Raw genomic sequence first — 25,670 nt, 5'->3', positions numbered from 1 at the left:
AAAGTGAGTTGAGCATGTGAGTAAAAGTGATGATTTCTAGATGATTTCCTAGGCAGATATTGACTTGGGACCACATTGGGTGGAAGCACAGCCAAAGCCCCTTCCGCAACATTTGAGGTCGGGAAGTTCGGTCCGGACTTGATACATTGTGGAGCAACTATGCTCAAACAAGAGCTGTTTGGACCAATCAAACTGTCAGGGCTGGCTTTATACGATAATGGAGAGATCATCAACAGTAATGGAATCAAACACGTCACCAAAGAGCGCTTGGGTTGAATTTGTTTACAACAAAGACGGCTGTCGCTGGAGAATTGAGATGTGTATATACCGCCATTGTGTCTGTTATAGAAGATATTGTCAGCGCATTTATTTTAAAATTGAGGTCTGTTAAAAGTCTTGAGTTCCGTTGCTCTGATTGGTTGTAGGTCTATCAAATTGAGTGTAAAAGCATTTTCGGTTGAAACACGCCCAAAAATCACAGCTCAATGGAGCGGTACCAGACTCATATTCTGACTAGAATCTTAGTGTGACAACGTCAGGCTAAAAATCTGTAGCAGAAGTAACACAACTTTCTTTTGCCAACATTTATAATCTCTAAATAATTCCTTTTAGAGGGTTCTTGGTTAGGATGTTTAATGGCATTTATGCATGATGCTATTTTTCAATTAAACTATTAAATTAAGTAGAAACCATGGACAGGTTTGAGGACTCTATGTTTTCTTATAATCAAATGACACTGTAATGGTCTTGTGTCTTGAGCCGATAAAAAACTGAGGGAAAATGCATACCTTTTATAATGAATTGCTAGCTTGAAGGCAGGCGTCAAAAAAAGGGAGAAAGAGAACTGATTTCACTTTCCTCAGTCGGCCTTTAATACTTTTAGTTTTTATTTTTGAGTTTGTATTAGGTGTTGTTTTTAATCATATGTAAGATGTTTTCTATTTTGACTCTTATCCTGTTTCTTGTTTAGTTTCTTGATGGACTCAGAACTCCCTTAGATTGGCCTCTTGAGTTGTTTGCTCTGGTTTGTATCACCTGTCCTAGTTGATATGCCAGTCGCAGATGACTGGTGTTAACATGTATTCCATTGTTTTTGTTACTTTGGTATATTTGGGATCTTCAGTAGAATGTAAATGGTGGGTCTGAACAATGTTTGGCTGCCCAGATTGAATTTTTAATGACTAGCCCATTGGGGGTATACCTATAAGGTTTAAATGTATAACATGTTGGGTTTTCTTTAAAAGGTATAGTCTACAGTAATAAAAAAGTAATCATTCTCACTCATTACTGATCAATCACTAGAAGTGTGTGTGTATGTGTGTGCTTTAGAACATGATTGCTGTGAAACATTTTATTTAAAATCTTTCTCTCTCTCATTCTCTCTCTAGCCAGACTTTTGAACGCTGTGTGTTTCCAAAAGGTTAGCTTACCACTAAATATTATGTCTTTAAGTGGTTACCGAAAAATTGTGAGGGACAAAGTTAGGGTTGGGGAAAGTGAACCATGTGAAGAGATAAGTCTTAACAACTTGCGGAATCAGTAGACAATATTTCCAGACCATCTGGGTTGGTTTAAGATAAAGTAAAAACCCTGGGCAGTATGTCTTTGTCTCAAATTCATGCCAGGGAAAAGCAGAATATAATTGTTTTTCTAGCTATGACTTTTCAAACCATCCATCCATTTATTTTCTAAACCGCTTATCCTGTCCAGGGTCATGGGGGTTAAAGCCTATCCCAGCATGCATTGAGTGAGAGGCGGGTTAGGTCTGGATAGGTCAACAGTCTATCACAAAGCTAACACGTGGGCCTACACGAAGAGGCAAATGCATTCACACCTACGGACAAATCAAACAAACCTGCTACAGTATTCTCTGGACTGCATGAACAAATCCATGCAGACTCTAAGGAAACATGCAAACTCATGCAAAAAGATTTGAACACAGGACCTCAGCCACCATTCCACCCATAACTTCATTGGATTAATTAGGATAGTATTTTACAATGGATTTTATTCCAAACCATTAGATATCATTACCTTTTAAGAATAGTCAGGGTTACTTGTACTGTACTGTGTGCATGGTATTCAAAAAAATTGACTGCCATGTGCAGTGGCATAAGAACAGGTCAGCTTCTGGTGAAAACCTTAGGAAATACAGAAACAGCATCCACACAATTTAAAAGAAAAATTTCATCCGTTCTGCTAACTTCCGTTAAACAACCTTCATTGATCACATCTGTTGACTTTTGAAAGCCTACCCTCTTTTCACCCTAAATAAAGGTGTTACTAGTTAACGTAATCTGGTTTCATTTTCATTGAACAGTTCTCCAGCATGTGAATTTATGTTATTTATCTAGTCAACAATCTGATAGCGTTTTTACATCGGCAACTAGTCTAGTCTGTTTGCTTGTAGGCCCTGAACACTGCAGCTAGTTAACAAGGCAAATAGGTTCAACTGGATGCAGCTGTGTTAATCTTGGTGTGGCTCTTTCGCTTAATGTTTTTATAAGGCTTCAAAAAGCCAGCCACAGAAGTCCTTGACAGTTAAAAAGAGACATAGCCTTAAGATCTGCTTTAAAAATAAAGCTCAAAGCAACATGACGCATAAAGTGGCGGTGAAGTTTGACATTTAACCACAGGAAATAATGCCTTTTTTCAGCTTTTCGCAGTTTCCAGCTAATTGATATAGAACCCATTTTTCTTTCTATCATCTGTAGACTTCTGCCAAACACTTCTGTGAGTTTCCCAGTATCATATAGCAGCCCTCAGAAGAGACAACAGCTGTTATAAATGGTATTTAGCACAGCAAAATAAAGACTTAAATGAAACTTTATATCTAGACCTCAGGTCACACTTATACAGGTTCCTTCTACATTAACTGTAATACAAAAAGCATCACCGCTTTAAAGACAATAGCAATTTTGAAATATTTGCCTTTTACATTTAAATTTATAAAAGGATGGACATTGAACTAGATTACATTGCTTTGTAAGGTGTAGTAGTAATTAAAGAAATAGAAGATAGTAAAGGTCTTCATTTGTTTGTTTGATGTGCAAAATAGTCAAAGTAATCATCAAATGTGAAAAGGTTTACCTTGTTGGATACAAATTACATTCACATGCAACAATGTCTTTGCCATACAATTCTGTTCAGACAGTCTCCAAAGGATGAATCTTAATGATTTGATTTGGTGTTGGATGAATTGCAAATTGAATTCAGCACAGATAAGTGAAGGTCCTCAGAGAAGGAATCTTGAAACTTGATCCCCTGAATTTTTAAATAGGGACACTAGTAGCTCAGAGTTGTTGCCATGAGCTATTTTGTTGTATTATTTCCGGGTTTTGTTGTATAAATACTCACATTTTATTCATTGATTTATAATGTATTTTCATCATCCACATATTTCTATTAAAACACTCCAAGTTGTTTGTTGTTTGTATTAGATACAGTGCTCTTTGAAGGCTGCATCAATTCAGACAAGAATGAATGGTCTAGATAAAAATATTCTTGAAGAGTATTTGTGTGATAACTGAGACAGACACACGCACAATAGCAACCGGTCCGTGGTGTGTATGGCCTCTCACTCATTGTATGCTTCCTTGTAATTCACAGAATGTAGGATGATATTCGTGTTAAATGAATCTTCTTCTACAATAATCATACACACCCTTACAGTATTATCTCCACAGCAAACCAATATACAGCATAATGCTCTATGACACTAAAAAAGAAAATATATCCACTCACTTACTTCTTATTAACAAAAATGGCATTGTGTCACAAACATGGCATGGGGAAAAGGGAGCAAAAGACAGGCACTGACACTGTGGTAAGGAAGAAAAGGAAGACATATGGAGAACAGAGAGCGTGAGATGGGGAAAAGAACTGAGAGCGTGAGAGACCATGAGTAAGACACTCATAACAAGTGGAGACACTAAGGGATGTGGCAAAACAAACTGCTTCACAGCATGCCAGTAAAAAAATAGAAATTGCACAAACTCGAGTGGGGTGTGTGGAACACAAAAGAGACAAATTTGTTCTAAGTACATTACTAAGGAAAGGTTTGGTCATCATTACATATTACTGGATTCAAGGATTGGAGGGTGCAATTTTGAAAATAAAAGGCGTATTATAAATCAAACTCATAAAACCATAACAGCTCAAGCAATAAGACTTTCCACTCATTTACACAGCCCTTAGGAAACTATTTTAATTCATTTATCCAGTAAAGCTACTTAGACCCTGCCAGCATATTGGTGGTGTGAGTATAAATACACTAATCTGGAATAAACAGAAACGTGATTAGTGCAAAAACAGCTCCACACATTGTTGTGAATTACCACTCTTTTGTGAATTGTCAGTTATTTTGTTCAAGAAAAGAGCACCAACATACAGTCAAATATGTTGAAGGTTGGTATGAAGAATAAAAAAAGTCTACAAAATGAACACTGGACAAGGATCTAAATGTTTCACCTTTTTTTTAAATGTTATTTTCAAGGTGCAAGTACAAGTTTTATGCAGTTTTGAAAACAAGAGGTGCAAGCACAACTAAGATAAGGGCTTGGAACAAGTACTGAGGGTTGGTTTCAGACTAGTCTAAATCCACGACATTCCAATTCTGGGATTGGTCTCATGCCGCTGAAAATTCCGCCAGATGGGAATCATATGCACAAAGTAATTAAAAATAAAAACCAAGACATTTGCACTTAGGCTGAAGCTAGTGCAAATTGTAGTACCGCAAAGTTGTGTTGTTTGTGTTTTGCTCTAATGATCAAAAAGATTGTCATTGTTTTGTCACATTTAGTAAAATTTACATGCAGACAGCTGTACAAAATTAAGAACAGAGATAGTCTGGCCATAAAATTGATCCATACAATGAACCTACTTGGACACTAGGGACTTCCAATGCGGTGGCAGAGCCATCGGGAAAGAGTTTTGCATATAATTTGCCCAGGGGGCATATGAGTGGCTTCATTAAGGACAACTGGATTTCTGACACCATTCGAAACGAAATATTGAAATTTTAGCACATGTTGTCCAGAGAGAAATTGTGTCATAAGTACGTCCGAGCAGTTTTTCTGTTGCTCCTGTAAGCATGTGCACATAATACATAGTCATGTGCACAGCACCACCCTTTAGAGAAAACATCTTCCCATACGTGTGGCAGGCAGAAATGTAGCACTGTGATCTTATGACCTATCTTGTATCCTGTGCAGAGGCGGAGCTTTAGAACAGTGTCTATATGAGCCCTGTTTAAATCTTTACAGTCTTCATCCTGATTTGTACAGACACTTTTGACTGTGGCAGTTTCATTGCTTTAACAACTATGGCCAGTAATTGAATCGTTTCCTTTTCAACAATTGGGCATTTGTGAAGGCAGAGGATGAATACGGACGTAAAGATAAATGAGACTTTATGGTCACAAGAAGATGGAAAGTGAGAGCGAAGAAAACGTCATTTATCGTGAAGAACTCAACACATGCACTATTTGCTGCTTGAAAGCATTAAGGACCAGAGTAATGAACTCAGTCTGCTGTCTTGTTCTGATGACCTTAAAACATCCATTTTAGAGATGTGTAGTGAAATAATGACTTGAGTGCATAGGGTGAAGGCGCAACAGACAAGTCAGTGAAGCAGTTACAAATAGTAAGAAGAAGAGCACTGAATAGGGGGGGGAAAAGTTAAGATGTGGAAAAATCTAAATGGCTACTGGCACATGACTGGGCACAACCAAACAACAGAATGCCTAATGTGACATTTCCACAAAGGTTTTTTTTTTACTCACACTGATGTTGAATGCTGACCTGCCCATGCCCCACTGGCTGTTAAATGTGACAGTTTGTGTTGAAGCTGGACTGTACAATAGTCAGCCAGTGATAACTAGGGTATACAGAGAGGGAAGCTGTCACAGCCAATTTTACATGACAGTAATTGGAAAAATAATCAAGCAAGGGTGAATGAGTTGGTAAAATAAAGGTTGTCACCATTTTCATTATTGTATTGTGAAAACAACCAACATCAATTATTTTTCATGTCAAATCAACATAATTTCTATTTCTTGTCAAACTAATATATATAATTTTCCACAGTGATAAAACGGAATATATTTTATTTCTCATTTTTAGACAATTTTCTCTAAATTGAGAAAGAGAAGGTAACATAAATGAGTGGCAAAAGAGGGAGGACAGCTTATGGTCTCCAGTAAATGCATTGCCTGAGCTCCAGGTCTCTATTCTCTGATTGGAAGGAAGCCACTATAACGTACCGCTCATTGCAGCCATTTTTTTACATCTTGCTAAGAAAATGCCACTTTCACAGAAAGGGGGCACTCCACAGTCAGGACAGTTTCAACGAGTCATTACTAAGAGAAGGAAAAGATAGACAGATGAGAAGAAATAGACACATGAGGAACAAATTCATTAAAATGTAAGGAATATAAATAAAAGGTTGGAATGGGGATAAGGAGAGACACAGAAAAAGGTTTGTAAAAAATAAGTGCCAACAAAATAGAACAAAAGTGTGGTTCTATCTGCTTTCTTAACCAATCATTTGCAAGCAAGGATAGAAAAATGGAGGGTTTCTCAAATTGTAAGGAATATTTCATTTTCCTTCTCTTAAACCAGCCTGCAGTTAGACTCCATCGGTCCGAATTAATGATGTCCCTGAAAAAATGTTCCATCAGTCTCAATCTCTCTCTGTCTCTATTTCTCCCCCTTTCATTTGTCAATATCTTTCTATTAATCTTGTAAAACTTAAATATGCTATAATTTATGCGCTACTTATACTGTAGGTACATGTCATTAGGGACAAATTAAATCTTTACTTTCATAATGTATGAATGTTATATTCAGAAAGTCCCAAAAAGTACGCAGCCGCAGTCAGACAGAAAATGATTTCATACAGTATGCATGAAAGTTTGCTGCTTAATAAACTCTAACTTGGACTCCCAGAGCATCCATTTAGACAAGTGGTTTAGTTACTGCCATCACCACTCTACATCTGAAAATGTAACTCAAATGTCCCATTGTGCCTTCCTTCATTTTAGGGAAATACTTTTTCGGTTCAGTGAGTGCTACAGTTATCATCTACGCTAAGTGTAAATTGCTGTATTCTTTAAATGAAAAAAAAAAGAGATGACACTTCTTTTGTATGTTGACTCTTCAGGTGTGCAAGTTGTATGGTACAGTATGTGTGGTATTCAGCTCTATTCAAGCTGACAGAGAAACAGATTTTGAACACTAAAGGATCATACTTATTTTGTCACTGTCCTCCCAAGAAAAATGAGAGCATCAGTCATCTCAGCAAATCCTCCAAAATGGGATTTGTTTACGTTACAAATGACAAATCCTTCTACTGACCATATGAATTATGACTCTTGTCTGTTGGGAGCAAAGGAGGAAGCCAGTTGACATTATTATAGAGCCACAAAGCCCGCATAGGGAGGAGGGTGTGAGGAGGTAAGGTCAACAAAACGCTTTTGCTACAGGAGACTACTTGCTTTCCGTTTCCAAATGACAGTCAACATAGTTTTTCTTTAAATCATGTCTATGTTCATTTCATGATAATAAAAAAAGTCATACACAACTAAGATCATCCTTTCAAGTTTAAACCTTAAAGATATACTGTATTTTCCAGAAACATCAACACAAAGATTTCATACAGCTGGATTAAAACCCGCAAAGTATCCATTTAAACAAGGGGTCATTTTAACCAAAACCTAGATGCTGCTCTTGTCATGGTTTTGTCCTTGTGTCATTTTTCTGATTAAGCTGGTTTCATGTTTTCTGTTTGTGTTCATGGACTTTCTGTTTTATTTTGAAATCCACTTTGTCTTTATTCACTGGTCTTCCTGCCTTTGTTTGTTTCCCGCCGTTTTTGATTACCTGTCTCTGTGTTCACTAAGCCTTTGCCAGATTACTCCTCGTGCGTTTCACTTTCCAGCGTTTCCTAGAGTTTGTTTTCCAGTGTTTCCCAATGTATTGCCTGTACTATCTGCCTTCTGGATTTGTACCGTTGCCTGGATTGTTTGTTTAAAAATAAACAAACTCACCTTCTACTCCGGTTTGAGTCGAGCATTTGAGTCCAACATTGTATCCGTGACAGCTCTCCACAGGAGTGAGAATGGGTTTGTTCAGGTCAAAAAAAAGAAAAGATTTGTTTTACCAACAGTGATTTCTAACAGTGTTAACAGTTTCCAACACTGATGCTATCCTGATGATAAGGGATATCAGATCAAAAATGCTTATGTGTTGTGTGGCAGTTAAAAATGTATTTTGTTAGCTAATTTGCAGGCTGGCTTTAAGCACCGTTGTCTTACTGAAAGCAAATATTTCTGCTTGTTTGACAAAATTCCAATATAACATACATTGCCTGTACCTTTACCTCAGGAAATGTACTCATGGAACAAAAACCCTGGCCTCTAAAAAAGTGCATTCGTCATTCATGTATTTTATTAAAGCTATGGAAATATTGTGGTTTTGGTGAAATACAGAAAAGGTCAACACTGACTTGATTTTTCGACAACCTTGTCTAATGCCCAAACCTAATTATGCGTGGCACACAGAACACAAACTTTGGTCTCTTGTTTTAAAGTATGTGCTTTGTATGCCCAGTCCTCCACCCTGACCAGAAAAGGTTGCTAGTTAACATAATACACAGTAGAAAGCAGATGTTTCCTCTTAAACGTATTTAGAAAAGCTAATTTGTAGTGGATAAATGTATTTTATGGAGGATATGGTTAGGTACTGAAACATCTCTGTTTACGTAAAGCGAGCTTTCCAGGAAAGCCAGGCTTAAAGGTACGCTATGACCATCTCATCCTGTAATACACACATTGTATCACAAAACTATAGGATACAAGATAGTTGAATGAGTTATTGCCTGTAAGGTATTGGTATTTCCCTGCCCCTACAGTGGATGTTCTTTTTACTCAGTTGTCTCAGTGACCCTCCCTTCCCCCTCACCTCATCCCTCATGTACCTTGTTACCATTTTACAAATCATCCACTGAATATATGGGAGTGTCATTTACCACAGATGATGGGAACATCTGTACCAGATATGGCTGTAATCCCCTATGGAAATCAGACCGTGTTTCCCTAATCAACTTGCCAAAAAAAAGGGAAAACATTTCCCTATGCAAATTTATTCACCACTCATCCACAGTTTAATTTTTTCAGATACCGTAACAAAAGTAACCTTTCCAAGCGGATGCCTTTTAATGCTGATGAAGTTTATTGTCAGAGATGTAGAAACAGTAAACTTAGAGGGGTAAGTAACAACAGGAAATAGGAAATGTAGCATCCCTTGCTGATTTGTGTCCACCAAACAATCTATCTACATTGTTCAGAGATGCTGATGAATAGGGGATCAGTTTTTACAAAACTAACAGTTGATGCTCTTCACATAATGAAGTATTAGACTCACAGGTAAATATACTCAACTAGATATTTCTTCCATCCTATTCAACTCTTCATGGTCAACACTACTGGTCTTGTTGCTCTTGGGGTGTTGTGTTGTAGCAGGCATTATTATGGAGATGGGCACAGTCCTCACATCACCTACTAGGAGTCAAAACTGCAAAAATAGACTATTCTGCCCTAGAAATAGTGTTTTGCTGTGTTCTGGGTACATGGAAACTGGTTTAACTGCAGGGGAGGCTTTTTATAGTGGCAATGGATCACTCATACCTCCATTAGGTGTTTAAACCATTAAAACCCCCGCACCCAAACACAGGAAGTGCAGGATTTCCCTTTTATCATTATATTTCAAACAAAAGACCTTTAAATCCTTATTCAGTTGGTATGGGAAGCCCAACAGTAGGGCTTGGACAGCCAGGTTCCCTACCCAGCCCATACATGTAAAGGAAAGTCATAAGAAGATACAAGAGAAGAGAAAATAGCACTTTAAAAAATGTCATTGTGGAAGACATTTTCTACAGGACATTGGCATTACCTAAGATCTTGTAAAAGTTGATACCTGAAGCTTTACAACCCCAGCTCTTCCAGCTCATCCATCGGGACTCGCTGACTGTGACCTTTGGAGATACAGTTTCAGACCTACAAAGCCTTATTTATTGGCCCAATCTAGCTGGGATGTATAGGAGAATGTCAAGAATTGTGAGTCAACTTCAAAACCATAAGCTTACAGCAAAGATACAGCCAGCTATTGCACCAACTTGTTGGGAGAATTGGCCTGTAATTAACTAGAGTACCAACAGATAAGTGTACAAACTTAAAGGAGCAGAATGTAGAATCTAGTTGCATCGAAATGGTGAGGTTGCAGATTTCGGAATTAATTAAATACCTCTCCCCTCCCTTTCCAAGTGTGTAGAGAACTTCCGTTGACCTTCAGGCCGGGGAGGATCTACAGGGTCTACATTTTCTTAAAACATTGAAACAAACAATTTATGTTAATTAATAATAAATAATAATGTAATGTAATCTTAACCCCCTTTCCCTCAAATACTTGACTACGTTCCTTCATCAAATATGCTGAGCGGTATTAGCCTTTAACCTACAGTAAGCCTAGCTAGGCTACGTGCAGAACATTGTATGTTATTTCAGTAGTAAAAGAATTACTTTTGTTGTTGTTTTGCTCTACTCTGAGCTCGAGGAGAGACTTCACATGCTCCACTCATGACCATGTAGCCGGCTGATTCGTGGGATTGACTGACTCATGCAAGCATCGTCAACTCATGAGTCATTGAGGGCTTGTGAGTTCTCAAGTGAATCCCATGGTCTACAAGCTACCAGCTCTTAGTCTGCGGGTCAGATTGTCTCTCTGCTCACTTGACTTGTGGAGTTGTTGTTGGCTGTGAAATTGTAAGTTATAAAGCTTTTTTTAAGCTAAGATAGCTATGACTGGTAGTAAATAATGTTGCAAGAGGTTTGTGTGTGGTGCTGTTATCATTTTACATTGCATCGGTAGGACTCAACTGATCTGAGTTAATTATACCATAGACTTGCGATTCGTGAGTCAACTTGAAGACTTGTGTTTGTTTTTACTAAAGACAAGAACAGCATAATACAGAATCTTACAAACTGGCATGTTTGAATTCTTAACGCTTAAAGAGGGTTGCCGTTTCAGTGGCATTATGTTACAACACACTACACAGTGCTTAGTGAGACCGATCTTTTGTATGTGATTAGTTAAAATCCACTTCCTCTCACGTAGCACGGCAACAAGGCTGCACAAATTAAACCAAGTGACATCCTTTACAGTCAAACTGGGAAAACAACAAATGGTAATTAACAAATGGGATTAAGAAGGCGAGTCTAACATAACTGTTGTGTGCATGTAATAGATCTCCTCTGATGTTATGTTTGTTAGACTACTTATTAGCTTCAGGGCCCTACAGTGTAATGCAATACAAGGATAAACAGAGCGTTTCACATCTTGAAGATTGCAGGCCAGAGTAGCTGGAGATGTTAGCTGAAGCCTAAAAGTGAGAATATTGCCAGCCAAGAAAATTCTGAGTACTGCACAGGAGGAAGAGAATGTGGGAAATGAAGAAGGAGAAGGCAGTAAACCAAAGAGACCAGGGGGGTAGAGCAGGAGAAGACCAGAGAAGGAGATGCAGAAAGAAGTGAAAGTGAAAAGGGAAAAGAAGAATTGACTGTGAGGGAAGAAGTGTATGCCGCAGATTCTAAAAGAAGGACACACGCAGGGAGTGATCAAGAGGAGGCGGATGAATATGACAGGGGGGAGAAGCCTGCAGTTACCCCTGGACCCCTTGCAGTGCGGTAGCAAAACATGTCACTCAGTAAAATAATATGTTTTCAGTTTTGGGCTATTTCTATTCAGTTGTATATGTTATAGGGCCAGATATTTAAAGATTTACACATATATACATAGATTATCTAATGATGTTTTACAGTTATCATAGCATTTGTTTGACATTTTGTTCCATCATAATTACTGAAGTAAGACATTCTGTTCTATTTTCTGTTCTATTTGTCTGAATCTGTAAACATGATCGAGTAATTTAATTCAATTTATAATATCAAGTCGAGTTCACTCTTTTCAAGACACTTTACAGATAGAGTAGGTCTAGACCACACGATAATTTACAAAGACTCAACAATTCCCTCAAGAGCAAGCATTTGTGGTGAGAAAAAACTTTTGGCCAGAAACCTCAGACAGACCCAGGCTCTTGGTGGGCAGGCATCTGCCGCTGCCGGTTGGGACACAGAGACAGATACAGATATGGAGAATTATGATTCATATTAATTATAGCAGTTGGTATGATGAACTGTGGCAATTATAGTAACAATAAATATGATGGAACTACGACTAGAAATAATAACTGTAGCAGTTCAGGGCGTAGCAGGGTTTTGGGGGCATTGTAGGGCATATCAGTGCATTTACAAATGGGGGTTCCCATGTGCCGTCTTCCCCTGCCACCCTGCCAAGATCTCTCGCTACCCCTTTGCAACTCCATGTAAAGTTTTCTAGATCTGCCACTGCCTTCAGGTAACGTAAATAAACAAAAGGCCATCTGTATAGCCAGTGTTTGGTTTGTCTATTCTTGGCTACTGTAGAATCAGCTGTGCAATATGACGAACACAATGGAAGAGAACCTGCTCCCTATTTTGACATAAAGGATTCCTTCTAAAGTTACAAAACACAATTTTTAGTTTCAGGTAATAAACTAATGAAACAGTTATGAATATTATATTCCATTCTGGCAACAAATCCCTGTAAATCAAGCTCACTGCTTCTTTAAGTGTATACATCAATTTCCTCCCAGAAAGCGTCATCTGAGTTGTCAGAGTCTTACACAGGCAATTCTATCTTAGTGGTGTGCTATTTCCTTCTCTCAGATTGAGGTTTCAACTTCTTCAAGACTTCAAAACAACCTGTGAAAAATGACATGTCAGTTCAGTCTGCTAAAGTAAAAATTGCAGGGGGGAATTTTTTACCACTACCCTGTGTAGTCCAGTGGTCAATGTGTTTGTTACCAAATGTATTGTTTTGTTTACATTATATAAGATTCGTTCAAAAAGCTAAGGAAAGTTAAGCACTGTAATTTGTAACTATTCCATGTTGTTTTTGCTGTTTTCACTACATTGACAGCCAGTGTATAAGAACACGAATGGCCGCATAGGGAGGAGTTTGGGGTGGATGGGTGGGTGTTACACATACAGGACTTTCAAGTCCGAGAGTGTAATTCACTTCCGGACCCACCCAGGAAATGCGTGTTCCTTAGGATGGTTTTAGTCCAAACCATGATCTTTTCTTTCATACGTGTTTATGCATCTAAAGTGGATATTGTCTATACAGGTGTTTCTCAAATGGAGGTACGCATACCCCTAGGGGTACTTTTGAGTACTGCAGGGGTGCATGAGGTTTTGCAAAATGCTAATTTAAAATTGTAATTGTAAATTGTAATAATTCCTGAAATAATTATACTATAATAATTAAATAATTTAGTGATGTATTCTAAAAATTTGAAATGTAGCATTTAAATGTTTTTTTTAGTTTCAAGGTTGTTGTAATCCCTGCCAGCACTGTATTGTACCTTCTATATAAACTTCATTTTTTCCCAAAAAATGTTTTGCGCTACATTGTTTAAAAAGTGTTTAAGAACTACTGGTCTATACTGTCTAGTAGCGTAAGTTGTCTTCCACAATATGACAGGTTTCTACTGTAAAAGAGACTTTAATGTCAACAAGACTCCCACAAGGTTAAATTAAGAAATAATATGATTGAGACTGTCGTCCTAAGAGAGCAAAGCAGGAAGTAAGTTAACAAAGTATAGGGCCGCCAAATTCCACATAATGAGGCATGTTTTGGTCGTTGATTGATCAAACATTTACACAAGGAACTACATCGCTTTCTGCATCATGTGCACAACCGGAAGTTGGATACACAAGACAAGACCAACAACACAAGACCGGGGAGAAACAAGACACAAACACAAGACCAGGGAGGGAAAATGGAGAAGGCAAAGAAAACAGGACAAAAAAAACAAAACCAGAAAGAAAAAAAACAACCCAGAAGGGCGGAATAAAAACCGAGGGGAGAGGGAACAAGGACACATGGAACAAGGAGGAAAGGGGACTGAGAAGCCAGATAGGGAACAAGAGAGGAACTGGAGAGGGACTGGAGAGGAGGGAACAATAAAGTGGACAAAAGAGGAGACGCAAGGATAAAAGAGGAAAGAGGGGTGAGAGAGTAGACCAGGGAAGGAGACAAGACAAAAGAGGAGACGAGACAAAAGAGGAAAGGAGAAAAATGATGAGGAGGCGAAACAGGGGTTGAGACAAAAGAGGTGAGGAGACATGACAAAAGAGGAGGTGACAAGATAAAAGAGGAGACGAGGGAGAGGAGACAAATACAAAAGAGGAGAGGGGACGAGACGAAAGGGGAGAGGAGACGGGAGAGAGAACGAGAATAGGGGCCACAAAAAGAGGGCATGAGGGAAGCCAGAAAGAGACCAGGGACAAACAACAAAGACGCCGACAAAGTGGCAAAGATGCGGGCTGCGGGTCAGGGACACCAGCTGCCAACTGAGGGTCAGGAACGCCGGCCATCAGCCGGAGTCCAGGGCGCTGGCCGTCCGACCTGAGTCGTGAACGCTAGTCGTCCAGCCTGGGTCGGGGGAACTGCATGCCAGTCCGGGCTCACAATCCACTAGCCGGCCTAGGGTCAGAAAGGGCCGGTCACCGGCTCAATGTCAGTGGAGTCAAGTGCCAGCTCAGTGTCTTGACCGCTAACCGGCCCAAGGTCGGGCCAGCCACATACAGGCACCAGTGAGCTGGTCCGCGGCGATTCCCGGGGAGAACTGGTCAGTGGCAACTCCCGGGGAGAACTGGTCTGCGGTGTCTCGCTGGTGAGGGTCAGGTAGGTCTGCAGGCTCGCCTCCTGCTGGTAGATCTCCCTGGCAGTAGCAGCCACACCCGGCGCCTTCAGGATCTAGGTTTGCCTACCATGGCATTCCGCATCAAGGAGCAGATGGTCAGCTGGCTACCCACATTGGTGGTCCTTCCCAACTCAGCTAGGAACTGGCCGAGGGCGTGTTCCAGCCAACGGAGCGTCTTCAGGCGTTCTCCGGTGTCAGCTGGGCCCACAATGATCTCTGCCGGCTCCGGGAAAGGACCGCACTCCCTGTCTGCCTCATCCCAGCGTGCCAACTTAAGGCGCCATGTCTCGTTCAGTCGGCAGAAGCGGCAGGCCACGAGATCCACCTCCTGGTCAAGCGGGTGGAGGAGCGGCTCAAAAATATGTTCCACTGGGTCCATTTCTGGTCCGATGCTTCTGTTACACTGAATGAAATAGGACCCAAAAGCAGAGCGCAGCAGGCAGGTAGAGGAGGTTTCAAAAACGCAGTCTTTATTAACAAAAACATTCCAGGCACCATATAAAAACGATGAACAGGGAACAACAACAAAAACATAGCACAGGGGCAAGGAAAACACACATGGAAGAAAACTCACGGGGAGGGCACCGCAGGGAATAAATCCGACGGGAGAACAAGCAGGGTAACAGGAGACGCCGACAGGAACACTGGCACGCACGTGTAGACAAGACAGAAGGATCTGTGAAGGGAAGCACAAACATTATATACACGAGGTAATGAGGTAATGAGAGGCAGGTGACAAGAGGGCAGGGAATCAAGTGGAAGACATATAGTAATCACAAGAGCGGGAAGACACAGGAAGTAAACCTAGAGGCAAGACAAGACAAAAACAGACTTCAAAATAAAACAGTAAACAGAACATACAAGCACTGAGGGGAACACGAGACAAGACAGCGCAGCTTGACTTAGTGTAATCTACTCATTGCGGCTTAATCAGTTGCACGTTTGCCGAGACAGGATAGACAGGTGAAGCTATGTCAAGCCAGGTATAGATAGCTGGGATAAGTGCACGTTCACGGCTTTCTTAAATAGACCACGGAATCGATCACAGATTTACTGATCCATAATTGAGAAGACGCGTGCGCCATATGTTTCACCCAATGAGCAGCAGCTTAAAATTGAAAGTATATAAGAGGTGAAGAATATGCAAAAAGGGAAATACGGATCAAACGGAGAGAATAAGCCCAACATAGTGGACCCGACTGAATGTGTATGGATGTAAAAATATCTACTTAGCCTATAGTCACTCTACATTTTTACAAAGTTGTAGGCTACACTGTGTTTTTATTGATTTAAATATGCTATTTTCATGTTTCTGTTTTTATGTGATAAATGTGCTGGTTTTACTGTAAGGTGTCTTTGACTAGCCTACCATGTAAATCCCTATATAAATAAAATGTATTATTATTTAGCCTTTGCCTTAAAAGTGAGCAGAGGTAATTGATGTTCCTTGGGAAATGGACCCTAATGCTTAATTTCAAACCCTTATTCACAGCGCGAGGACATGTTTTACAACCAAATGCACAAATCTCTATAAGCTATATCTAATTCTTTGTACAAGTAATGTTCATACAGAACAATAAGAAAGGGACAACAACCAGAAAAAGAAGTAATGACTTCAATACACGCTGTGAGCATTTGTAAACAATATTCATGGTTTATTCGACAAGTGACTGCACCAATATAAAAAGATTAAGAACCATTGGAGTGTTCCCGGTGTGATGATTGTAAACTTCACTACATACGCACTGTATATAGGCCACGTTATTGGTCCAGAGATGTGAGACTAATTGAGAAGGTTATGAAACCAATGTAAGCTATGATAAAAAACATTAGGCCTACATGTAAAGGAGTAACACAAACTGTCCTTTATTAGAGAAGGATAAGCAACAAGAAAATTAAATCATGAGTGTTGTGGTCTCTGACCAGTCTGCCATTATTATCATCTGGGAATATTGCTAAATTAGTATTGTCACAATTAATTTTCGGAGCGTGTCCTGTATAAACCTGAAGCTGAGACCACGGACGCTTCCCTGCTCATCTCTACTTTTACAGAGAGAGTGGACACTGACGCGACGTGCAGGACTAGGCAGTGGCCACTAAGCAGCGGCCGAACGCCAGGCAGCCTCAAAACGGTACCATCCCACCGGGAAAAGTCCCACTGCGCATCAGGGTGCCAGTGCAACCATTTCAAACTATCTAAACAACTGTAGTAGGGTTTAAATCAAACTCGCAACAAAAATAGTGACAAGTAGGCCAATGCATTTTAATAAAAATAAAGCAAAACACATGCAGAAGACAACGGAATAACTGTTAAACACGTTTAATTCGGATCAGACGGCAGCTGATTTGACACATGAGACTCCAGGAATCAATCTAAGCCTGGCTGTTAGCCTGCTCTGGACCAGGCTAGCCGCAAAGAATAAATCTCCATGGTTACTTGTCTGGGTTTAATTCATTCTGGTTTAACTGGATAATTTCAATATCCCGGCTTAATCCCTTATCCTGGTTTTGTGCAAAAGGTCCCTGGGAGAAACAAGACACAAACACAAGACCAGGGAGGGAAAACGGAGAAGGGAAGAAAACAGCACAAAAAAAACGAAACCACAACACTGTTGTAAACATTTGGGAAACGTTACTTATCGTAAAAAAAAAGGAAACACAGTAGCCTCCTGGATTAGTTATTGTAGCTAATTGCATAGGGATCCACCTGCTTGGTTAAACTTTTTTATTAATTTCATGGTTAGCCAACCAGCAAACTATCATCTGCAGTATATCACACATGTAGTACCTATCAATAATTCCAATATGTGGAACTTTGCCATAAAATATTATGATTTCCTTGTAAATAATCTGTAGTCAAACTTACAATGTGTTATTTCTAAATGTGTCGGATTTGGCATTAAATAATTTTTAGCCTTTTCAATTAAGCTATAAAATAAATTTACTATTCAGGTTAAGAAGTCTGTTAAGACTTGTACTGTTGTGGTGAGGTACAACATATTGGCAACATCCTTGCAAAATTATCTCCCCTTGAAATTATGCCAATTGCCCAAGTGCTTCGAACATTCCTTTCTTTGTATATATTAGCATGTTAGTTTATTACATACATGTACACACATACATGTGTTTTAGGGTTGGAGAGAGTGACGAGTGAGAGGTTCAAATCAGGTTTCTAGGGCAATGGTGTATTGAATTTATGACTGTATTCAGTGAATGAGTCATTGAACCTGTGCATGGCTCTGACAAGGATGCAGAGGTAAAATTATGTAGAACATGAATGAAAGAAAGGAAAACAAAATTGAGCAATAAATGCTAAGAATGTAGTACAACAGAAATAATATTAAAAACAACTACAAAAATATTTATGTAGAAAATTGCCCTTTCTCAACTGAGAATGATGTGATTAAAATGATTAAATGTGAGGTCACAATGAATGCCTGTGAAAATGTGTTTTAAATAACTTCAGAACCCTGCCAACACCTCAAAGCAAAACAGTTGGAACTGTTTTAACTTGAAAATTATGAAGGGTGAGTATACAATTGAAAAGTAAAATCAGGATTACAAAAGGTTTTTTTTCATGTTTGAGGCGAGCATTGAGTTAGTTAATTGCCTTATTTATATTTACCATACGTTTTAATAATTCTTTTTAAAACAAATTAATAGATGGTCAGGGTCCTATAGATTTATAAATAGGCTACTTCATTAATCCCAGGGGAAATATCTCGGTTACAGCAGCTTAGTAAAAAACATAAAGATAATGTAGAAGAACTATACAATACTTACATATAAAACCTAACAATAACATGTGTATACAAAAGCTTGGATAAATACAGGATTTTAACAGTGCATGCAGGCCTCAAAGCTAACTTTTTAAAGTCATTGCCAGCTTGGCAACCAGGCATCCGTTTTTGGTTGCCAAATTGACAATACGGTTGTCGTGTTTTAAACTACCTCTATTTGGGGAAATTACTTTCTTATGTAGCTTTACCACATATTTTAATACAGTTAAAATATAGTTTCTCATCCCTCTCAAGTAAGGGTGAAATGGATCCCAAAACTCAACAATCTGATCGGGGTTTTGAGTCCTGGATTAGATTAATTTTTGGATCAGCAGAAAAAAGGGGGGAATTGAAATGATTAACAATAACTTTCAAATAATACAATAATTACTTCTTTCACCAGTAAATTGCTGTTAAAAGACAAAAACATATAATAAAAGGGTAGTTCTCAATAACAAATGCCGGTCCCATTGTTAATGCACCATGAGGCTTACCACTAAGTGCAACATTTTGTCCCGTCTGTGTTGTTTTTCAGACAAGAGCGGTGACCAGTGCTAGTTTGTGTCTTTTAGCTCATAGCTTTAACGGCAGACGTTTGTACATCCCGGTGTTGGAATCCTCTACAGTGAAATCCAATTACACTGCAGTGTTTAGCAATTAGCATTTCAACCATGTTTAATACAATTACTACTGTCGCTACTGGTAGTTTCCTGCTGCCAAGTGTAACATATTATTAGTGATATTAATGTTTCTGTTGCATGTAACGTTTCAGAGCATTAGAAAGCAGAGAAGACAGATCTAGGTGGCACCATGATGAGGCACCAAAATCCACGTTGCTATTCCATCCGTAGACACCAGGCAAAAGCACATGCATAGAAAGCGGTTGCACAACAGCTGAAATTTTGTGCTGCACACAAACAGTGTTTAAACTTTACGCAGATAACCAAATAAAATATTGACTTCTTTTGAAATATCAGTTTTTAGTTTTGTAAGTTTTGATTTGTTTTTATACATTATATTCAACACAAATATTGAACAAGTGGTTGCCAAAGGGGGCAACCAGAGGCCACACAGCAATTACCGCCCTGGAATATGTGGATGTACAATGCTGTGAAAGGACATGGTGCAAGTTACATTACATCATTTAGCTAACTATATATATATATATGTATGTGAGAGATGTGTTTTTAGTCTTCATCAGAAGATGCACAGACTTTTGTCCGTCTTGATGTTAATAGGAAGTCCCTTCCACCATTAAGGAGCCAGGACAGCAAACAGTCTTTTTTTTCAGTGATTAGTTGTCCCTCGCTGTGAGGGGGCAGCAAGCAGGTTGGCTGATGCAGAGCAGAGTGGGCGGGTTGTGGATAGGGTTCGACCAAGTCCTGGATGTAAGTTGGGGCTAATCCTTTTGTGGCCCTGTATGCAAGCACTAGTGTCTTGAAGTGGATGTGGGCACCAATTGGTAAACAGTAAAGTAGAAGAGTAAAGTTAAACACTAAATTCACTTAGTGAAGTTATGGGTCACATCATTAATAGGGGATAAAAGGAATATAAGCCAAAAATGACAATGTTTGTATTAATCTTTGGTCTTTGGATCGTAAGAGGGAAGCTTGAGGTTATACAAACCGAATCCCCTGTCCTGACTCAAAGGGAAAAATGTGCTCTAGTGTATTGGCATTTCTTTAAAGCAAAAACAATCCCCGCAAGGAACAATGGCGCCTCTGCAAAAAAGCCTCAGGAATTAACTTTTTTTGGTGGAACGTGTTCGTTCAAAGGTTGTTTTAGTCGTGCAACAGAAAACTCAGATTCAATAGATAGTCGTTAGCTGTCTGGATTAACCCTGCAGAGATCTAAAAAGCGACGGCGCAGTGGATATGTCACATACCTCTGGTGTGGGAGACTTGGGTTCAATTCCCACTGCAACACATCAACCAATGTGTCCCTGAGCAAGATACTAAACTCGTAGTTGTTGTAGTGTTCCAGAGGTGTGCGACCTTTGACATATATAGCCATTGTAAGTTGTGATGAAAGCATTAGTTAAATGACATGACCATGAATTGACCCGAGTTTAAAATGCCAACAACCATGTGGTTGAAGGGGACAGCCGGCGGAATTTCCGGGCAGCACCTGAACAATCCAGGAAGTGGAATGTTGTGGATATGGATTTACTATATCCACTTACTGAAAAAGCTCTGCTGTTTGGAGGACTTCATAAAGAGGATGTCAGGTGATTTCCATGATGCACAACAGTTTGTGCAGCATTCTCTTCTCCACCACCAAATTAACCCAAGCCGTTCTTTCTGATCAGTTTATTCAGTCTCTTTTGGTCACTGGCTCTGATGCCAATGCCCACCATCACATTGCTGCGAAGAAAATTGTGCGTGCACAAAATTATGGGCCCTGTAGAAGGGCATTCTGCATGGGCCCCTCTCACATCCACAGCTATTCATTCTAGCATCTTTTTGGGGCCTCCTTACATGAAGTCCAACTTACCATGGGCATGTGAGAATTTCTGACAGGTCTGACAGGAGTCTGAGCTGTATTAGGTGAACAGAAGAGGCGACAGGACAGTTCCCTGCAGTGCTCCTGTGCTGGGCCTCGCTGTGTCAGACATGCAGTTCTGCAGCCTCCCAGACCAACAAGAACCACAATACACAAGCTCCCATAACGACACATATGGCCGTTCTAATTACTGCCACACATAAATGCGTCACAGACCAAGGTTTTGTCCATTTACTGCATATGCAGGTATATTATGGCATTGTCAACTCAAACCTAGGAGCAGTAGGCAAACTGTGGCACGTCCAGAGATGGGCTCATCTGAAGTCTGAGATGGGGCAAAACCGGTGTCTCTGTGACCTTCATGAAAAATATCAGAGTATAAACTTACACGAACAGAAAACAATAATGCATAATTCCATAGAATGTTCTTTTATTTTGTTTTCAAGTTTAGCCTTTTTTCCAACGCCGCAGTTAGTAATCAGCATAGCTGCCTTCTTATAGCCATCTGTTTCATTTAATCAAAATTTCAGAGGGTGTGAATAAGTGAATCATCATCCATGTTGTGGTGTAGAGTGTTGCCAAACTAGAGCAGCGTTAAACTGGTGTGTCTCAGAATGACCTCTCTCATAAGGAGAGTGATGCACTGCTGGTGAGGCGTATACGTGTGCATGTGTGTGTGCGTGCGTGCATGTGTGCATGTGTGCGTGTGTGTGTGTGCATGCATGCAAGTGAGTGATGGGGGCGTTAAAACCAGCGTAGAGTGTTCTGGTCAGTTAATTGACACTGTGACAAGGAACATGTCAGAATACAATGTCATCTGTCGGAGACAGCTAATTAGAATACAATGCTTTTTCCTTCTTTCTCCCACTCCTTTTGCCCCACTGTCTCTCTCTCTCTCTCTTGCTCTCTCTCAATTCAATTCATAATTTTCCCCCTGTCTGCTTTAAAGTAACACCAGCCATGAAACAGATAAGACAGCAACACAATTATGAATATATTTGCATTCTGCTTTTAATTAGAACTTTTGTAATTGCGGTAGCTAACCTATTTTGTCGTGACAATTTCAAAAGTTAAATCAATTTAAACAAGCATGAAAGTGGAAGGGAAGAAACAGCCGTGCCTGAATAAATAAATGAAATAGAGCCACTTGAGTTTTAATTATAAAAGGCATCACCATGTGTCGTTGTTTGAAATGAAGGCTGTTGAAAGATTGTTGCGATAACAAGCCTGTGCCACATTCATGCAGTTCTGCTGTCCCCTGACATTATAAGACTAGACAGTCTTAAAGGACCACTGTGTAATATATGCATGTATGGGTGTGTGCATGTGTAGAGCTGTGATGGATGGTTGTCTGCTGGTCTGTGTTTCTTTAACAGTCCTTTCTTGGCAGGAAGTCACTTGTCATGAGGTATACAGGAACACTTAAAGCTCTAGAGAGTCAAAGATTGTAACAATAGTACTAGGTTCATGGATAGAGATCACAAATATTCTTAAATACACACACATCTGTGCCCATATTAATGAAACTTCACATCAAGGTAGGCATCAGAGGCATAAGAGGTTTGGTGTTTGGAGTTGTACTGCATCAGGACACTATACATAATTCAGTAACCTATCGATCAGAGGCATTTGGTTCAGCAAGCTGTTTGGCGTTGCATGACTCTTGACTATTTTTGGCATGGACAATGTTCCCAAAATAACTGCATGGATTTTTGATTGTGGTAACAGGCTAACTCCAATAAAACTTCCCTGAAAGGAATCTTAGTGCATTTTAGGCTCACACAGAGGGGATTCCAAAGCATCCACTTATGAAATATGCACCTTGGAAAGAAACAAAGGACACACAGTACTTTTGTTCTTAATTACGGATGATTTCTATTTATGGAATGGACCACCGGAGGAAAAGAGGGGAGGGTCATGTCTTTTTATTCTTTGTTGAGGGCAGGGTCATCCAACTTTTTTTAGTCTAGGTGGGAGGGTCACCAAACTTTTGTTTTCATGAAAACAGTGAAATTTAGAAGTGGCTTGTTTGGTGCATATTTTTCCATGCATACATGTAGCTCTCTAAGTCTCGCCCCCCCCCCCCAAAAGCAGATGAGGCCCTCCCTGTTTAGTCAGCCAGAAAGTTTGCTGTAGCTTTGTAGAGACTGTGGGATTTCCCAAACTGAATAAATCCCGCCTGCGCATGAACACAAAACTGCTTTGCCAGTTCCATCGTGTTGTAACTAAGACATCTGATAAAAAAGTTTCATTCATTATCACGATTGCCGTACTGTTTAGTTCAAAAACATCCAAAACACCAACGTACAAAAACATAGCGGACCAGATGCAAGCAATTATTTTGAAAAGTCAGAGCTTGCGGACAGCACCAGCCGGGAGGGCATGAGACGGTAGGTCTCCAGGCTACAGCCACACCTGACTGAAATATCCTTTTGGGTCCCTGGGATTATTTGTAAAATTGTGCAAACGTCGGCCTTGTCAAGGCATTTGAGAAGAAAGGAGTGGTAGCAGGCAAGCTCTCAAATGAACGCTCGTCTGAGAAATGGAGTTTTGGATCATTTAAAATAAACAATGACTGAGGAAGCCTAATGAAGAGTCCATAGCAACCACTTTACATGTGTTGATCTTGTTATTACATAGTGCTTTGTTGAATGGTCTTAATGTTTTATTGTTTTGTTTCATGTGAATACTAGTTTACTAGAGGAGTAACTTTTTATTTGAAGTAATGCAGTAATGCAGGAAGTGTGCATTTAGTTTGCATGATCATTGTGTTTCCACAACAATGTTAGTGAGTAAATCCACTGAAATGGCCACCATATCATTCGAGTGTGATGTGTAAGATGAGAAAGCAGAGGTTAAATCATTATATGTCATAGCTCTAAGAAAACAATGGCTATCATGTACATTTTTGCCAAGCACAAACTAGAACAGAAGGCATCAATAAATTGTTGGGGAGGGTCATGCATTTTTTCCCAATCATTATGGAGGACCATAGAAAAATGTACTACTGGCGAAGGGAGGGTCAAGTCTTTTTTGACTAAAGATCCCAAAACTCCTCCAGTGGCCCCTTAAATAAAGGTACCCCACTCTCCCTTAGGGACTCCAATTCTGTGTATTCACTTTGTTTCTTTTGTGTTACGGTTAAGACAGGAATGAAACAAAACACAAGAGGAAACGGATAATTTCTGACTCAGATGTTTAATTGGTGTACCTACTAATATATTAGTGCAAGAGGATGTTAGTTAATTGTGTTTCTTTGGAAACATGTATCAACCTTTAAGTTCTGTGTGTTTTTGATTAGCATGACCTGAACCAGTTAATCTCACCTACAAAGATGAGCTAAATACGGTGGCCGAGACAGTTCAACACAAAAACAAAAAGAAAACACAAAAGCCACAACACAAACACTACAACATTAACGCAAAAGCTACAACACAAACACAAAAGCCACAACACAAACGCAACAACACAAACGCAAAAGCTACAACACACATACCTAAGCAACAACAGAAGTGAGTGACAACAGAAGTGAGTGATAACAGCATTAAGCATGTTGTTGACAGACAGAGCCGGAATATGAGCATGAGGAAAGTTTTTGTATGTTTGAGAAGTAAGTGAAACACGGTTCTTGGCTAATTATAATTATTATCTGTTAGCGTAGCATCGCATATCTGTAAACCAGCCAGCTAAAAAGAACTGGTAAAGCATTCAGACTTTTAAAGCTTTGTGATTCTCAGTGATTCTGCCGTCTTTCGTCGCAAAATCCCCTCGATACAGTTGGTTTGGAAAGTGTGTGTGTGTGTGTGTGTGTGTGTGTGTGTGTGTGTGTGTGTGTGTGGTTATGGTTATGGTAAGCAAATGTTTAAAGTCAATGCTAATTGTGTCACTTTCATTATGCTGCCTATTACCGTGCTAGAGGCGTACAAGATACACACGTTCACGGTCTATGTTCACGGTCATACATGGTTGGTCTAAATGAAATAAACGCGGAATTTTAACTATGACCTTGCTTCATGCTTACTAGTGGAAAATAAAAAGTGAAGTAAACAAATGGAATTCCGACTGACGACTCCTGTGTTTACAATGTATTTAAAGCCTCGTGTAGGTTTGTTCATAGACTGTATATTAGTATTTGTACAGTCTATGGTTTTGTTGAATGTCCTCAGTCTCAACCTTTAAATAGGCACACACACACACACTTTCCTTCATAGTTTAAAGGGCAAAGTACATACACATGAAAATACAATATTGAACAACATTGCTTGTGGCAATCACATATGAACAGTAATCATAATAGTAAGGTACCATGTTACACTTACTTTTCAAACATACAAGAACTTTCCTCATGCTCACACACTGACTATTTGTCAATAACACGCTTACTTGCGTTCTCACTCACTGCCGTTGTCACTCACGTCTGTGGTTGCTCACTTCTGTTGTCGCTTAGGTATTTGTGTTGTGGATTTTGCGATTGTGTTGTGGCTTTTGTATTTGTGTTGAACCATCTTGGCAACCATAGCTAAACCA

At 39.6% G+C, this 25,670-nt stretch overlaps 1 long non-coding RNA gene across 1 annotated transcript; it reads right to left on the bottom strand.

The window, feature by feature from the left end:
- Window positions 1–606: 606 nt before the first annotated feature.
- LOC117942821 lies at window positions 607–24,236 on the bottom strand. Its single transcript, XR_004656227.1, has 3 exons — window positions 24,152–24,236; window positions 8,363–8,367; window positions 607–618 (listed from the first exon to the last, which is right to left on the bottom strand). It is a non-coding gene; the product is annotated as an uncharacterized LOC117942821 (long non-coding RNA).
- Window positions 24,237–25,670: the final 1,434 nt, after the last annotated feature.

This window comes from Etheostoma cragini, chromosome 1, assembly GCF_013103735.1.
Source record: "Etheostoma cragini isolate CJK2018 chromosome 1, CSU_Ecrag_1.0, whole genome shotgun sequence".
In the NCBI taxonomy this organism is placed as follows: Eukaryota; Metazoa; Chordata; class Actinopteri; order Perciformes; family Percidae; genus Etheostoma; species Etheostoma cragini.
This window is presented reverse-complemented; position numbering and strand designations above follow the sequence as displayed.